Below are 19,003 nucleotides of genomic sequence, written 5' to 3'. Positions count from 1 at the left end.
AATTATCAGCTTAACGGCTAGCGTTTTCAAACAGTAGTCTTTAGTAGTCGATAAACTACGACACACAGAGTCTGAGTACAACCAATGTGATGTTTGGTTGCCAGTAGCATTGCCGTTGGCGGTAACATTGTGTGAGATGTAAGTGACTGACTCGGGTGTTTGTCACATTAATGAGAGGTCTGGTAACAGCTTGGAAGGCACAGAGATAAAGATAAAAAAGACGTTGTATTTTGGAAATACGATATGGTAAAGGTAACTTAGAGAAGTGTGAAGGTTTTAAGGTAATTTTGTTGCTGCATTGCTTGCCTGAGTGTAATTTATGAAGCATTTGGAAAAAGTAAAATTTTAGTGGGATTCGTCTTTATTGATACCGGTTAGTTAACTTCACTGAACAGACGGGAATAAGTAAAGTAATCAGTTAACATGGATTGCACCCGTAAGTTATACATTTACCACTCCTTTACCATCGTAATAACTCATTTTATGACAGAGTTTTAATTTTTTTGTAAAAAATATTGATTTTTGAAAAGACAAATTAAATTTTAAAGAAAACAATAATTCTGTATAGTTTTCGAACGCTAGTCTGCATTTAATCATTAAATGCGATATCGTCCTCCGTCTCCCCAAGAATTTCATTGTTTGATTACGTGTGTGGTCACGCTGCACTGAGCGGAACACATTTACTTAACAGTGAAACACCATCTGCTTGGCATAGTTGAACGTCTTTGGTTTGCACTACTCGAGATTTTCTTTTGCTTAGTCGGTTTTCTGCTGCGCTGACCTTTAACTTTCATTACTCTTGAGCCGTATCGACTTTCCGTTTCCGCATAAAAATTAGTTACGGCCAGTTAAATCACTCACAGCCATGCAATGCATTTCAGAATTGTTACCACAGTACTCAACTTATTGTTTAATCTTATACAGAAATGTTACAATTGTTAGCAAGTGTGTAGGTAACTTGTTTCTGCTAATCAGAGTTTGTGGATTTAATGTGTTTATTCTGTAGTCTGTGTGGGAGAGGGCAATATTAAATCTGGAATACAAGAGTAGAGGCTGCAAATATATAAACACGATTTGCGACATGACGTAAGAAACACTAGCAACGCAATGGTTGCTTGAGACAAAGGTCAAGTGAAAAGCTCATCGAGCGAGTAGTCTTAATATTATTATTCCGCTTACAGGCCTGAGGCTCTTCGTTTAAAGTTACGAAGAAAGATCAAGTGTAGACTCAACGACAAAAGAAGACAAAAAGACGAGAGCGAATTTCATAGCGAGGTGGTACTTCGTGCAGTTCTGCAGACATCAAAGGACTTTCACAGAAGAGCCTATGCGCCAGACAAGGTATGCCTTGTGTGACCGCTAGCAAAGACCGTCCGGATCCAATATTGATCTCAGGGCAAGAAACATTATACGTTCTTTGTAGTCTAGTTGCTTCGCCTGGAGAGGGCGTAATAAAACGCACAGGATACCACTTGACGTCAGCGAGGTCGTGAGGTCGCTGAAGCAGTTACAGGATATGAGATGCACGTTAGCGCTGAAACAGGATTTTTACTTGCCATCGGGTGACTGTGTGCACATCGTATTACGTAAGAAGAACAAAAATAATTTCATCATTTATAAAGAATATCATATTATCTCTCTCGAATGTTTCTGGCAGGTCTTTTCAAACATCTATATGACAATGTGACGTCAATGACGTACGTCTGTTGCAGCTTAATAATAATTCCTAAAGTCAACACATAGACATGTCTTACATGTGTGCACGCTAAAAATGTACAGGCTACCGCTAAAGAGGATTAAGAGAGGGGACAAATCAAATAAAATCTATAGCCGAGCTCTTAGAATCACCATAGTTGATGGAATTCGACCTGGATGAACTTAATGATTTTTCTTTCAGATTATTTCGCCAGCAGTCGAAAGAGTTATGATTATCTGGCAGCTGTGAGAGACACTGTCTTAAGTTAATGTCAAGAGTCAAATTTTCAAATTTCTGACAGTGCCTCGTAGAATAATTGTAACTTCTGATGGTGATCCTATCTTGGACTGTCGACTCTTTTTTATAACTAGTGCTGTACGGTTACCCTAGGTTTTTGCACAGAACAACAGTCTTTGTCTACCTACTTTATTATTTACACCAATAATGATAAATATACAAATTGTTTTCACGAAAACACATTTGTTATTGTGTCCTTCAGTCCGAAGACTGATTTGATTCAGTTTTCCATGATACCCTATCCTGTGTAAGCCCTCTTCGTCAGAATAACTGCTGCAACACACATGCTTCTGAATATTCTTGGCCGGCCGTAGTGGCCGAGCGGTTCTAGGCGATACAGTCAGGAACCGCGTGACCGCTACGGTCGCAGGTTCGAATCCTGCCTCGGGCATGGATGTGTGTAATGTCCATAGGTTAGTTAGGTTTAAGTAGTTCTAAGTTCTAGGGGACTGATGACCTCAGAAGTTAAGTCCCATAGTGCTCAGAGCCATTTGAACCATTTTGAATATTCTTGAATTCATTTCTTGGTTCTCGTCAATAATATTTACCCCCCCCCCCCCGTCCCCCAATTTCCTTCCTATACTAAACTGGTGATCTCTTGATGTCTACGAAGGTGCCCTATCAACTGATCCCTTCTCCTACTCAGATTGTGCCACAAATTTCTTTTCTCCCCAATTCTGTGCGGTAGCTTCTCATTAGTTACGTCATGTACCTACCTAATCTTCAGCATTTTTCTGTAAAATCACTAGTCAATAGCTTATTTTCTCTTCTTTTCTAAACTGTTTATCGTCCCTCCCATACGTGGCTACACTCCATGGATAGTTTCAGAAAAGACTTCCTAGCACTTAACTATATATCCTATATCAAAAAAATTTCTTTCCTTGAGAACCGCTTCTCTTGTCATTGCTAGCCCCATTTCATATCCTCCCTACTTCGACCATCACCAGTTATTCTATCTGTCTATCTATCTATATCCGGATCCGACTCCAGCTACTGCCGAGTCTGGGTGCTGACGAGTCCTCTCGATTTGGTTCGGTCCTCCCACCACTTTTCTTCCTCCACTTGCTGCCATGTCGCACCTCTCCTTTACATAGATATTCTCACTCCCGTTTTCCACGGTGTTGTTGGTCGCCCTCTTGGTCTTTTTCCATCCACCCTTAGTTCTTCCATAATTTTCGGGAGCCTCTTTCCACGCATCCTCTTAACATGCCCGTACCATCTTCATCTCTTTTTTTTTTATTTCTTCTCTCATACTTTCATGTTAAAGGTCCTTTCTAATATCTACATTCCTTACTCTGTCCATTCTTGTTTTTCCCTTAACTGCTCTGATAAATTTCATTTCTCCTGCTTGCAGACTGCTCTAGTCCCTACCTGTCATTGTGCATGTTTCTCCTCCATAGGTGACAATAGGGAAGTAATAACCCTTATACATAAGGAGTTTTGCTTTTTCTGAAACTTCCTTATTCCTAGTCAGGTTTTTTTATTGTTTGGTAGAAATTGCCTCCCTTCTGTAACCTCCGATTAATTTCGTTGGTTATTCTTTCATCACTAGATATTTCACTCCCTGAGTAAGTGAAACTGTCTACCACTTTGAGGGGCTCTCCATTCAAAGTAATATTCCCAATGATCCCTTTGTCTCTTCCAAATACCATTACTTCACGCTTATCTTTATTTATTTTTAATCCATACCTTTTTATTATTTCCTTCCACGCATCAAGTTGTAACTGTACATCTACCTCTTTATCACACCATATTACCATATCATCTGCAGAAATCATCTTTTTGTCTTTTTCTTTTACTATATCTATAACTGCCCTATTCAGTCCTTCCGTCACAGCATTAGAAAGTGCAGGAGATAAAATACTTCCTTGTTTAAGTCCTTGTCTTATTTAGAAGTATTCAGAGTTCCCCAATGGTGTTCTAATTCTACAATTGTGTCCTCTGTACACTGTCTTTATTACATTAATGTGTCCAGCTTCTATACCTATCTTCTTCATCTCTTCCCAGAGCCTTTTACTGTAAACTGAGCCATACACAATTTCTATGTCTATAAAAACCATTATCATCCTTTTTTTATACTGCCAACTTCTTTCCATCAGTTGACGGATAGAAAACGTCACGTTTATGGTGCTTCTTCCTTTTCTAAACCCATGCTGTTCTTCACCAGTTATTCTACTACCCATATAACAAAACTCATCAACTACGTTCAGTGTTTTGTTTCCTTAGCTTATTTCCCCAGCATCACCTGATTTCATATTGTATTCCACAAGCCTTGTTTTGCTTTTGTTGATGTTCATCTTATATGCTCCTTTCAAGACAATGTCCATTCCGTTCAGCTGCTCTTCCAAGTCCTTTGCTGTCCCCGACAGCATTACAGTGTCATCTGCAAACCTCAAGGTTCTTATTTCCTCCCAAATTTTTGTTTGGTGTCCTTAACTGCTTGCTCAATGTACAGCCTGAATAACACTGGTGATAGGCTACAAACATGTCTCACTCCTTTCTCAACTACTGCTTCCTTTTCATCCCCCTCGACTCTTATAATGGCCATCTGGTTTCTGTACAAGTGTTAAGTAGCCTTTCGCTCTTTGTATTTTACCCCAGCTACTTTCAGAATCTCAAAAAGCCAAGATTGTCAAAAGCTTTCCCTAAGTCTACAGATCGTTTAGACGCAGGTTTCGACTTGCTTAACCTATCTTATAAATCGTAGGATTAGTATTACCTCGCATGTTTCTACGTTTGTCCGGAATCCAATCTGATCTTCCCCGAGGTGGATTTTACCAATTTTTCCATTCATCGATGAAGAATTCGTGTTACTATTTTGCAATCATGGCTTATTAAACTGATAGTTCGGTAATATTCACATCTTTCAGCACCTACTTGTCTTAGAATTGGAGTTATTACGTTGTTCGTGAAATCTGGAGGTTATTCATCTGTCTGGTACATCTTGCACACCAGATCGAAGAGTCTGCCGCGGCTGGCTCTCCAAAGAGTCTTGTTTCGATTTAGGTCTTTTAGCGCTCAATATCATATCTCCCATCTCATATACATCTACGGCTTATTCCATTTCTATAATACACTCCTGGAAATTGAAATAAGAACAACGTGAATTCATTGTCCCAGGAAGGGGAAACTTTATTGACACATTCCTGGGGTCAGATACATCACATGATCACACTGACAGAACCACAGGCACACAGACACAGGCAACAGAGCATGCACAATGTCGGCACTAGTACAGTGAATATCCACCTTTCGCAGCAATGCAGGCTGCTATTCTCCCATGGAGACGATCGTAGAGATGCTGGATGTAGTCCTGTGGAACGGCTTGCCATGCCATTTCCACCTGGCGCCTCAGTTGGACCAGCGTTCGTGCTGGACGTGCAGACCGCGTGAGACGACGCTTCATCCAGTCCCAAACATGCTCAATGGGGGACAGATCCGGAGATCTTGCTGGCCAGGGTAGTTGACTTACACCTTCTAGAGCACGTTGCGTGGCACGGGATACATGCGGACGTGCATTGTCCTGTTGGAACAGCAAGTTCCCTTGCCGGTCTAGGAATGGTAGAACGATGGGTTCGATGACGGTTTGGATGTACCGTGCACTATTCAGTGTCCCCTCGACGATCACCAGTGGTGTACGGCCAGTGTAGGAGATCGCTCCCCACACCATGATGCCGGGTGTTGGCCCTGTGTGCCTCGGTCGTATGCAGTCCTGATTGTGGCGCTCCCCTGCACGGCGCCAAACACGCATACGACCATCATTGGCACCAAGGCAGAAGCGACTCTCATCGCTGAAGACGACACGTCTCCATTCGTCCCTCCATTCACGCCTGTCACGACACCACTGGAGGCGGGCTGCACGATGTTGGGGCGTGAGCGGAAGACGGCCTAACGGTGTGCGGGACCGTAGCCCAGCTTCATGGAGACGGTTGCGAATGGTCCTCGCCGATACCCCAGGAGCAACAGTGTCCCTAATTTGCTGGGAAGTGGCGGTGCGGTCCCCTACGGCACTGCGTAGGATCCTACGGTCTTGGCGTGCATCCGTGCGTCGCTGCGGTCCGGTCCCAGGTCGACGGGCACGTGCACCTTCCGCCGACCACTGGTGACAACATCGATGTACTGTGGAGACCTCACGCCCCACGTGTTGAGCAATTCGGCGGTACGTCCACCCGGCCTCCCGCATGCCCACTATACGCCCTCGCTCAAAGTCCGTCAACTGCACATACGGTTCACGTCCACGCTGTCGCGGCATGCTACCAGTGTTAAAGACTGCGATGGAGCTCCGTATGCCACGGCAAACTGGCTGACACTGACGGCGGCGGTGCACAAATGCTGCGCAGCTAGCGCCATTCGACGGCCAACACCGCGGTTCCTGGTGTGTCCGCTGTGCCGTGCGTGTGATCATTGCTTGTACAGCCGTCTCGCAGTGTCCGGAGCAAGTGGGTCTGACACACCGGTGTCAATGTGTTCTTTTTTCCATTTCCAGGAGTGTATATAATTTGTATACTCCTTTCAATTTCCAGCTTTCCCGTCTTTGATTAGAACTGATTTTCCATCTGAGCTCTTTATACTCATACACTTCTCTTTTCTCCAAAAGCCTCTTTAATTTTCCTGTGGATGGCATCTATCCTTCCCCTAGTGAAATATGATTCCAAATCCTTTCATTTAGTGTGGGAGAAAGACACTCTGGAATGGGCAGCACACCACGTTTACGCCATACTCGTATACGTCCGTCACTCCGTCACTCGCAAAGAGAACCATCTGTCAGCACTAAGGAGAACAAGGCGCCATTCCATTTCGTAGAAAACTTTTTTACTATAGCGTAATAGCCATCTTTGGCGGTGTCTTTGTGTCAGTGGTAGCCTAGCCAGATGCACACTTGATCTTAATTCTGCTGTGAGCAGACAGTCCCGATAGTCGCTGATACAGTCGTTTGATTATGTTTGGTCGGCCATCAGTGCTCGCACAACGCATCGATCTTGTGCGTCCGGTTATCTCTAAACGCAGCACTTCTACTGCCTACAAAGTCAAAACAAAGACTGTACAGGCAGATACTGAACGCCATCTGACCCCCGGTGACCGTAACAAATAAATCACTAACTCTACAACCTTCAGTATACCAACATTATACCCTGGCGCCAATGAAAACCGTGCTTGTAAAGATATTAATAAGGCTTTACGGCTGAAGAGTATAAGCTAATTGGAGGAACTCCTGTATAGATTAAAATGAGTGTCTATCTGAGTCTTTTACCTCACATTTGAAAATCTATGGATTACCACAAAGAAAAGCATTTCTGCTGGAAACCCATTAAATCTAGGCATCGATTTACATGGGTTAAATGAGTGTAAATTATACGAAAATTTTTTTCCAACTTGGTGTCCACTTTGAGAATGGGACAGTTAGTTTGAAATAAATCCATATTATTAACCACAAATCCTATATGGTATATATGTACTGGAGCTTCGAGACGATTGAGTGGCCTATTTAATGTTTGAGAACTAACTCTGTAGACCGCTTCCATTGCTATTTACTGGACTAAGAATATAAATTGTGAACGTACACTAGAATCAGAATAGGTACCAGCATCATTTGCCGTCTGCACAATATCGTGAATGCGATATTTTCAAGATAGTTTATCATCAATTTTCCGTCCTAAGAGTTTAAAATGCGACGTCATTGATTATTTGATCAACTTATGACAGTAAAATTTAGCTCCTCAAGAGTTGCAATATGTATGCGCCGTCTTTTGTTTAAATTAAATGTGAATACGTGTAATTCATGAGTAAATTTTATCAGTTATCGTATTTGTTAAATATTTACATTGTGTTCTATTTCTGTTTTCAATGACATGTGTGTGATTACAAACAGAAGAGTTTTCGAGTCAATTGTCATATTTAGTGAAAGATAGTTGACTTTATATTAAGAAAACTGGGGGCGCGAAACAATACCCAAGAGAACCGTGCTCTTCACAGTATACCCGAGAAGGTTTCAAATGCATTCGCAGCTTGTTGTCGCTTGAGGACAGAACTGTTTTGTAGATATGAAGTAAAACACTGATTAGCTTTACCCCAAATTTGGTAATGCAAAATTATAACATGTTGTTGTTGTTGTGGTCTTCAGTCCTGAGACTGGTTTGATGCAGCTCTCCATGCTACTCTATCCTGTGCAAGCTTTTTCATCTCCCAGTACCTACTGCAACCTACATCCTTCTGAATCTGCTTAGTGTATTCATCTCTTGGTCTCCCTCTACGATTTTTACCCTCCACGCTGCCCTCCAATACTAAATTGGTGATCCCTTCATGCCTCAGAACATGTCCTACCAACCGATCCCTTCTTCTGGTCAAGTTGTGCCACAAACTTCTCTTCTCCCCAATCCTATTCAATACTTCCTCATTAGTTATGTGATCTACCCATCTAATCTTCAGCATTCTTCTGTAGCACCACATTTCGAAAGCTTCTATTCTCTTCTTGTCCAAACTATTTATCGTCCATGTTTCACTTCCATACATGGCTACACTCCATACAAATACTTTCAGAAATGACTTCCTGACACTTAAATCTATACTCGATGTTAACAAATTTCTCTTCTTCAGGAACGCTTTCCTTGCCATTGCCAGCCTACATTTTATATCCTCTCTACTTCGACCATCATCAGTTATTTTGCTCCCCAAATAGCAAAACTCCTTTACTACTTTAAGTGCCTCATTTCCTAATCTAATTCCCTCAGCATCACCCGACTTAATTAGACTACATTCCATTATCCTTGTTTTGCTTTTGTTGATGTTCATCTTATATCCTCCTTTCAAGACACTGTCCATTCCATTCAACTGCTCTTCCAAGTCCTTTGCTGTCTCTGACAGAATTACAATGTCATCGGCGAACCTCAAAGTTTTTATTTCTTCTCCATGAATTTTAATACCTACTCCGAATTTTTCTTATGTTTCCTTTACTGCTTGCTCAATATACAGATTGAACAACATCGGGGAGAGGCTAAAACCCTGTCTTACTCCCTTCCCAACCACTGCTTCCCTTTCATGTCCCTCGACTCTTATAACTGCCATCTGGTTTCTGTACAAATTGTAAATAGCCTTTCGCTCCCTGTATTTTACCCCTGCCACCTTTAGAATTTGAAAGAGAGTATTCCAGTCAACATTGTCAAAAGATTTCTCTAAGTCTACAAATGCTAGAAACGTAGGTTTGCCTTTCCTTAATCTTTCTTCTAAGATAAGTCGTAAGGTCAGTATTGCCTCACGTGTTCCAGTGTTTCTACGGAATCCAAACTGATCTTCCCCGAGGTTGGCTTCTACTAGTTTTTCCATTCGTCTGTAAATAATTCGTGTTAGTATTTTGCAGCTGTGACTTATTAAGCTGATAGTTCGGTAATTTTCACATCTGTCAACACCTGCTTTCTTTGGGATTGGAATTATTATTTTCTTCTTGAAGTCTGAGGGTATTTCGCCTGTTTCATACATCTTGCTCACCATGGCCCACAAAATTGTGAATCATAGAAGATACCTACTCACGGCAAAGCCCTTGTAAGGGCCTCACAAACAAAACAATACATTTAATTAACTGTTGTTGTTTCTTTTGCAACTATTCTACTACAGCTGCCTAATCCTGGAAAAAACCAAACAACTGCAAGTTAAATGGTGATTTTGTTACCAGATAAATATTGAGAACTCAATCGTCATGTGGAATAAGTTTGTTCCTACCTAACCGCCAGACGGTGAGTATATGGCTTGTCTGCCAGTTATGGGTTCGGTTGTGTACTGTCACTGCAAGCCTTTACAAAAGCATAGATTATTCATATAACGTGCCTAGTCGACAATCAGTGAATAGTTAATAAGAACACATAAATAAAAGAACAATTACTAAATAAAGGACATAGGAAAGAAATTTTCCATCACGATAATGACGTAGCCTAACTACAGCATTAAAGAACATTATCATTTTATTCAGATCGAAAACAGTTTATTTCGGATGGCTGCCTTACACAAGCTAATGTTTAAACACAATGAAGAAATAAGAGACAAATAAAACTAATGTAGTAGGGCAAGCAAAACGCTGCAAGCTGTAGTGCAGTGAACGGAAATCGCTCTGACTGAGGAAAAACAAAATTAGTAAGTTCATTCAAGATTATATGCAATGCCCAATAACCACAACAAGGTTTAGTCATTGTGAGTTGTACTTGCACTCACTCTTCAAATATTTTCTAAGTTCCAAATAATTAGCCTGACAAATTTCTATGTCCCGAATAGGAGTAGAGTAACCCTAATCGAAACGATCAGGAGACACTGGCTGATTAGCCAATGGTGCTGCCGGCAAGTCGCTGAAAACCACGGAAAGACAACAACAACGAAGGATGGATAATGAAGACAAAATGGCAGAATGGCAAATTCAGAGAGCTTAGACGCAGCAGTATCAAAAAGCAAACAATGACGAGTATACGACTAAGGTCCAGGCCCCTGGGCTGCTAGCTTAATAGAGCGGCTTTGAATGCCGACAGGCTGGCACGGGTATCGTGATCTGCAGCATAACGCTCAGGCAGTGACAGCAGTGCTCGAAAATTCTGTGAGAGTCGCCTAAAGCTGTCAACTAGCTGGATGCCTTCTGGTAGACTTCCAAGCTCTCTAGCCGCGATACCAGAAATGTAGGGTCCCCCTGAATAGGTCAGGCGTGCACTACACGCCGGAAGCGGCTACAAGGGTAGCCGAGTACGTGTGGTGTGCACATGGGGGTGTTTTAGGTTAGAGAATTCCCTCCCTAGGGCCGACAAGACGCCTCCTGAGACGCAGCAAGGTAGGAGTAGGCAAAATGAAACACGGAATAACAATATTAATGTGCTAATAGTAAACTGCAGGAGCGTCTATAGAAAGGTCCCAGAACTGCTCTCACTAATAAACGGTCACAACGCCCATATAGTACTAGGGACAGAAAGTTGGCTGAAACCAGACGTAATGAAATCCTAAACTCAGATTGGAATGTATACCGCAGAGACAGGCTGGACAGTGAAGGGGGGGGGGGGGGCGTGTTTATAGCGACAAGAAGTGGAATAGTATCGAAGGAAATTGACGGAGATCCGAAATGTGAAATAATTTGGGTGAAGGTCACGGTTAAAGCCGGCCCAGACATGGTAATTGGACGTCTCTATAGGCCCCCTGGTTCAGCAGGATAATTTGGATAATATTTCGAGTAGATTTCCCCACCATGTTATAGTTCTGCGTGGAGATTATAATTTGCCGGATATAGACAGGGAGACTCAAACGTTCGTAACGGGTGGCGGGGACAAAGAATCCAGTGAAATTTTTTTAAGTGCTTTATCTGATAACAACCTTGAGCAGTTAAACAGAGAACCGACTCGTGGCGATAACATATTATACCTTCTGGTGACAAACAGACCCGACTTATTGAAACAGTTAACGCAGAACAGGAATCAGCGATCATAAAGCGGTTACTGCATCGATGATTTCAGCCGTAAATAGAAATATTAAAAAAGGAAGGAAGATTTTTCTGTTTAGCAAAAGTGACAAAAGGCAGATTACAGAGTACCTGACGGCTGAACACAAAAGTTTTGTCTCAAGTACAGATAGTGTTGAGGATCAGTGGACAAAGTTCAAAACCATCGTACAATATGCGTTAGATGAGGATGTGCCAAGCAAGATCGTAAGAGATGGAAAAGAGCCACCGTGGTACAACAACCGAGTAAGAAAACTGCTGCGGAAGCAAAGGGAACTTCACAGCAAACATAAACATAGCCAAAGCCTTGCAGACAAACAAAAATTACGAAACGCGAAATGCAGTGTGAGGAGGGCTATGCGAGAGCCGTTCAATGAATTCGAAAGTAAAGTTCTATGTACAGACTTGGCAGAAAATCCTAAGAAATTTTGGTCTTATGTCAAAGCGATTGGTAGCTCAAAACAAAATGTCCAGACACTCTGTGACCAAAATGGTACTAAAACAGAGGATGACAGACTAAAGGCCGAAATACTAAATGTCTTTTTCCAAAGCGGTTTCACAGAGGAAGACTGCACTGTAGTTCCTTCTCTAGATTGTCGCACAGATGGCAAAATGGTAGATATCGAAATAGAGGACAGAGGGATAGAGAAACTGTTGCGAATTGGCAGGAGCCAATTCACGGGGTTTGGAGGAAGCCGAAAGGCACGCGTTTAAGCTCACGCAGGCTGGCGTGAGGTCTGGAAGAGGTAAAGTAATTATACTATCAAGAAAAGTACGTAGCTTCAGGAATACTTAACTTTAATCCATAATTTGTGAACATCGGTCTGACTGTACATGCATCACAAGATAAATAGCAAATGATAATGGCGCTTTGCTAGGTCGTAGCAAATGACGTAGCTGAAGGCTATGCTAACTATTGTCTCGGCAAATGAGAGCGTAATTTTTCAGTCAACCATCTCTGGCAAAGTCGGCTGTACAACTGGGGCGAGTGTTAGGAAGTCTCTCTAGACGTGCGGTGCGGCGGCGCTCGGTCTGCAATCACTGACAGTGGCGACACGCGGGTCCGACGTATACTACCGGACCGCGACCGATTTAATGGCTACCACCTAGCAAGTGTGGTGTCTGGCGGTGACACCACAGAAACAATTAAAATTCCTCAAAAGAGGAAAGGCCGCTGGACCTGATGGCATACCAGTTCGATTTTACACAGTGTACGTGAAGGAACTTACCCCTCTTCTTGCAGCGGTGAACCGTAGGTCTCTAGAAGAGCGTAGCGTTTCAAAGGATTGGAAAAGGGCACAGGTCATCCCCGTTTTCAAGAAGGGACGTCGAACAGATGTGCAGAACTATAGACCTATATCTTTATCAGTTGTAGAATTTTGCAACACGTATTATGTTCGAGTGTAATGACTTTTCTGGAGTCTAGAAATCTACTCTGTAGGAATCAGCATTGGTTTCGAAAAAGACGGTCGTGTGAAACCCAGCTCGCGCTATTCGTCCACGAGACTCAGAGGGCTATAGACACGGGTTCACAGGTAGATGCCGTGTTTCTTGACTTCCGCAAGGCGTTCGATACAGTTCCCCAAAGTCGTTTAATGAACAACGTAAGAGCATATGGACTATCAGACCAATTGTGTGATTGGATTGAAGAGTTCCTAGATAACAGAATGCAGCATGTCATTCTCAATGGAGAGAAGTCTTCCGAAGTAAGAGTGATTTCAAGTGTGCCGCAGGGGAGTGTTACAGGACCGTTGCTATTCACAATATACATAAATGACCTTGTGGATGACATCGGAAGTTCACTGAGGCTTTTTGCAGATGATGCTGTGGTGTATCGAGAGGTTGTAACAATGGAAAATTGTACTGAAATGCAGGAGGATCAGCAGCGAATAGACGCATGGTGCAGGGAATGGCAATTGAATCTCAATGTAGACAAGTGTAATGTGCTGCGAATACATAGAAAGATCTTCAATTTTTTGGTCCTGTCCTCCTCAGTTGCGCGTAATACTACGGTATGTTGATGATTTTCACTTATGGACCGTCTGACAGCAACTGAATAAAACACAATTTTGTGCCATACGCGTTTCGCCTTTATTTTCTGCAAGGCATCATCAGTGGCCTGTAATATGTACATATGTTAGCTATTTTATTTACATTTTTGTCACTGTGCCTATAGGTTATAAACAGTTCTGGTGGTTGGTATTTCCTATTAAGTAGTAATGTTTTGAACTGTACTTACAGGTTGCGTAGACAGTTTCTTACATATTACGCTCCTGTTGCATTTTTGGTCTTGTTCTTCTTCCTATGAGCGCCAATTTGCTGCTTTTTCCTGCATTCCACAGCACTATGCACTGAACGCTTTTTTTAATGCAATGTTTTGGTTTCTGTTGCTGACTGTCAAATGTTTTTGCCAAAGATCGAATATTACTGCCAAACTTATGAGTGTAACTATCGAAGTATCTGTGGTCTGTTCGTGTATGCATTTGTGTGTGCGCTTGTGTGTGTGTGTGTGTGTGTGTGTGTGAGTGAGTGTTTTTTGGTGTCATTTTATTTTATTGTATTTAATTATTTATTTTTGTTTATGTCCTGTGTATGTGTGTGTGTTTTGGTGTGATATATATATATATATATATATTTTTGTGCTGTGTATGTATGTCTGTCAGTATTTTGGTGTTATGCATTTTTTTTTTTTTTTTTTTTTTTTTTTTTTTTTTTTTTTTTTTTGGAAGGGGGGGCTGTGTATGTGTGTGTGTGTGTGTGTGTGTATTTTGGTGTTATATACTTTTCTTATGTTATCATTTCCTTTATTAAGTGTAGTAAGGAGCCTGTGCTGATGTGTGTTTGTTCATTTATCACATGTTTGTTTTCTGCTATGGCTTTCTGGATGTGGAAGTTTTCTTGCATTTGTATAAGATGTTTGTCATGGTTGCTTATTCTCATTATTTTCATTTCTTGTTCCATGTTTGTAGGATGATGGTTGTAGTGTTTTAAATGCTCTGCAAATGTGGAATGGTTTGTTTCATACTTCCAACATCTGATATGTTCTTTGTATCTTGTTTCAAAATTCCTGCATGTCATACCTATGTATACTGCATCACAACTTTGACATTCAAGTTTATATATTCCTGATTGTTGGAATTTGTCCCTCTTGGTAGCTGGCTGGCTTAGGTGTGATTGAAGGGTTTGCCCAGGCTTATATGCTATTTTGAATCCCTGTCTCTTTAGGATGTTTGCAACTCTGTGTGTTAGTTTATGTGTGTAGGTCATGGTGTACCATCTGGTTCTTTTCTGTGTGGTGTTGTCATTGTGTGTGTTTGTTGAGTGTGTTTGTAAGTTTTCAGCTTGTGAGTTCTTTTGTATTGTGGAAATGTTGTGTTTGTTTTTTATTTGTGTTTTTATTTTTTGATTGAGCCTGTGTACCACATGTGTGTCATACCCGTTGTTCCTAGCTATTTGTATGATCGTGTTCATTTCTTGTTCATAGTTTCTCTTACTGAGTGGGATTCTGTTTAATCTATGTAACATGTGTCTTAGTGCTGCAAATTTCTGGCTTTGGGGGTGGTTGGATGTGGAATGTATTATTGTGTCCGTGGCTGTTGGTTTTCTAAAGATGTTAAATGTATGTTTTCCATTTTCTTTTTTAATTGTAATGTCAAGAAAATTTATTTGATTTTCTTTTTCTTTTTCAAGTGTGAATTTTATGTTCTTATGAGCTTTGTTTATTTCTGAATGGAGTTCATCTATTTTTTCACTTGGCTCGTCTACCAAACAAATAATGTCATCCACGTATCTGTACCAATATATGATTTTGAAACTTTCATTTGTGGTTATCTTATCAAATATCTGATTTTCAAGGTGACTGATGAAAATGTTTGCTAGTGTTCCTGATATTGGGGATCCCATGGGCAGTCCATCAGTTTGTAGATAATATTCTTCCTCAAACTGAAAGTAGTTTTGTTCAGTTGTCAGTCTGAGCATATCTGTTATTTCTTTTATTGCGTCTGTGGTGAGGTTGCTGTGGGATGAGAGATTTTGTTCTATGATTTCTATTGTTTCTGTGTTAGGGATGGAGGTATACATATTTTCTATATCGAATGAAATCAGTGATGCTGTGTGTGGTACCTGTATGTTCTGTATATTTTCTATTAGGTTTCCTGTGTTTATCACTGTTCTGTTGTTCTCTACTTTATAGTGTTTTGTAACTAACTTTTGGAGGTGTTTGGCTATGCGGTATGTTGGGGCTTTCTTGAAGTTGATAACAGGTCTCATTGGCATTCCGTCTTTATGTACTTTCGGTTGACTGCGGAGTGTTGGTGCTTGTGGGTTTTTCTGTGTTAAGTAGTATTTTTGTTTGTCTGTGAGTGTGTGTTCAATGTTTTTCAGTGTTCGTTTCACATTTGCCTGGAATCGTGTAGTTGGATCTGACTTCAGTTTTTGTATTGCGTTGGTGTTTATGTATTCCTTGGTTTTTGTGATGTATTGCTCTTTATCCATGAGTACTGTTACATTTCCCTTGTCTGCTCTTGTTATTAATACGTTGTTGTTTGTTAACTTTTGTTTTAACCTTTTCATAATAGCTGCTTCTGTTTGGTTGTTCTTATTGTGTGTCTGCTGTGTTTGTTTTATTATGCCTTTTATTTCTTCTTTTACTAGTTCTCTTGTCAGTCCTATGTTTATTTCACAATTATTTTGTTGTTCTTCACGTGTGAGGATGTGTTCGGTTTCTACTATGAGATTTTCTATGTATTGATTGTTCACCTTGCTATTGGTGCAGTGTTTCAAGCCTTTTTCCAAGAGCATTTTTTCGTTTTCGTGTAGTTCTGTCTCTGTTAGGTTAACTAAGCGTGGATGGAATGAGTGTTGGTGTTCATGTGGTTTCCCATTTAAAATGTAAATGTATTTTTGCGTCTTTTTTACTGTTAGTTTCATTATCTTGTGTTTATGTTTGTTTTGTAAATGTTTCATTGCTATGTATGTGTTGTGCTCAGTTTTTTCTACTAGTGCCATGAAAACTGCGGCGTTTCCTACGTTTTTTGCCAATTCTAGATGAGTTTCATAGAGCAACTGGAAGCAGTTAATTCCATAAATTATCTCGGAGTACACATTAGGAGTGATTTAAAATGGAATGATTATATAAAGTTGATCGTCGGTAAAGCACATGGCAGACTGAGATTCATTGGAAGAATCCTAAGGAAATGCAATCCGAAAACAAAGGAAGTAGGTTTCAGTACGCTTGTTCGCCCACTGCTTGAATACTGCACAACAGTGTGGGATCCGTACCACATAGGATTGATAGAAGAGATGGAGAAGATCCAACGGAGAGCAGCGCGCTTCGTTACAGGATCATTTAATAATCGCGAAAGAGTTACGGAGATGATAGATAAACTCCAGTGGAAGACTCTGCAGGAGAGACGCTCAGTAGCTCGGTACGGGCTTTTGTTAAAGTTTCGTGAACATACCTTCACCAAAGAGTCAAGCAGTATATTGCTCCCTCCTACGTATATCTCGCGAAGAGACCATGAGGATAAAAACAGAGAGATTAGAGCCCACACAGAAGCATACCGACAATCCTTGTTTCCACGAACAATACGAGACTGGAATAGAAGGGAGAACCGATAGAGGTACTCAGGGTACCCTCCGCCACACACCGTCAGGTGGCTTGCGGAATATGGATGTAGATGTAGATCCCCCTCCTACTCTCCAAAATGGGTGCAAAAGACCTAGACAGTGTTTCAGAATGTAATTACGTAGGCTTCCGCGGCCAGAGTCAGCCGACATAAAAGTTTTCTGGGTATGGTACCGCGTCATAATGTAAAACGTTTGTTTTTTCCTCCAGCAGCAGTAGTTTTTACATTATGACGCGGTACCAAACGCAGAACACTTTTATGTCGGCCAAAATTTCAGAAGATGAACAAGTGGCTCAGTTGGTGTCCTGGCGGAGGAGCCACCAGCTGGGCCTTGTTCCAAGGCCTGTAGTACCAGGAGACAGAGGTATGTGACTGTCACGCATGGAGGAGCACTACCAGGTTTTGGTCATTGACAGGGATGGTGCTGGATGAGCGGTGGTGGATGACCAACTGCTTTCAATATTTGTTGTTTAAACTTACGCACAATTCATTCTGTTTCGCCATTGGACAATGAGAGTGAAAAGATGGGCTAAACATGTTTTGAAGCCAATGGCGTTGTAGATATTTTCAGTGGTTTTGAGCATGAACTGGGTCCAGTTGTCTGACATGAGAGTGTGGGAAAGACTCAATGACGAGAATCTGGATGAGTGCATTGAGTGTAGCAGCTGTTGTGTTGAACGCAATGCTAACCACAAATGGATAGCAGGAATAATCACACAAGACAATGAGCCACAAAGAGCCCAAGAGGGGTACCAGTTTGGATGAATGTGGAGCCAAAGACAGAGGCAGAGCAGCCTGAAACTGGGCACATGCAGAACAGCCAACACACCATGGCCATGCCCTGGCCAGTAGCCAAGTAGGACAAGGGCTTTTATTCACAATATACTCCAATGCCCACGTTGGAGGAGTTCAAAGAAACAAGGGTATAAGCAGTCAGCAGGACAATGTGGTGGTTATATCCCTCCACATGCAGCAGGAGAATAAACATAAGAACGAGGCGAGTTCAGGGCCTGAATTCTGGATTAGTAGATTTTGAAAAATAAATGGGCCACACAATGAGCACACTGTGTATGTCACACTGTAAGATATGATTGCAGCGAATGCCTGCGGCTATCTGAGTAACAATATTGGGAAAACCATCCAAGGTGCACTGTCATTTTATGCCAGTGTCGAATGCAAGGTCTTGTCCTAAGGATAGACGAGAGAGTGCATCCGCATCTGCGTTTTGTGCAGTGGACCTGTGCTTCATATGCAATTAAAACAACTGAGGAAAAGTACCCAGTGCTGTAGACTTTGAGCTGTCCGCTCTCTAAACTGAGAGTGGGGCTCCAAGGGTTCTACTAAGGGTTTACGGTCAGTAATGAGGGTAAAATTGCTCCCAAGGAGGTATATATGAAATTTCTAAACGGCAAAGACGAATAGACGATCGTCAGAACCCCTACCTCGATCTGTGATTAGTTTCTTTGAGTGGGTGTCAGCGTCTTGGCGATGAACCGTTCAGTTTCATCATCGTTGGTGCGCCAGTCCCTCGACATTGCCACACAGGGAAGCATAAGCAGCCAAAATAAAGGACGTGATGGAGAAAAGGGCGTCAGTTGAGTGAAAACGTGCTCACAGGTGGCAGACTGCCGAGACTGAACGCGTTCTTCTGAAACTGTTTTAGTGGGTGCATAAAGTGTGCTGTTGCGAGAGGAACTTAGAATAATAATTCACTTTAATTAGGATTGCCTGCAGCTCCTGTACGTTTTGGGTACTTGAGACACTTTCAACAGCCGAAACGTTGTGGTCAGTGCACTGAATCCCGTCTTTGTTGAGCAAGTGCCCAAAGAATCACAATTGCTCCGGAAAAAAACGGTATTTGTGTAGGTGCACTTGAGCTCTGCATCACACAATGTAGCAAAGGTGGGGCAAAGGTTTTGCAGATGG

This window comes from Schistocerca piceifrons, unplaced genomic scaffold (assembly GCF_021461385.2).
Source record: "Schistocerca piceifrons isolate TAMUIC-IGC-003096 unplaced genomic scaffold, iqSchPice1.1 HiC_scaffold_1682, whole genome shotgun sequence".
NCBI classification, from domain to species: Eukaryota; Metazoa; Arthropoda; class Insecta; order Orthoptera; family Acrididae; genus Schistocerca; species Schistocerca piceifrons.
Note: the sequence above shows the minus strand (reverse complement) of the source record.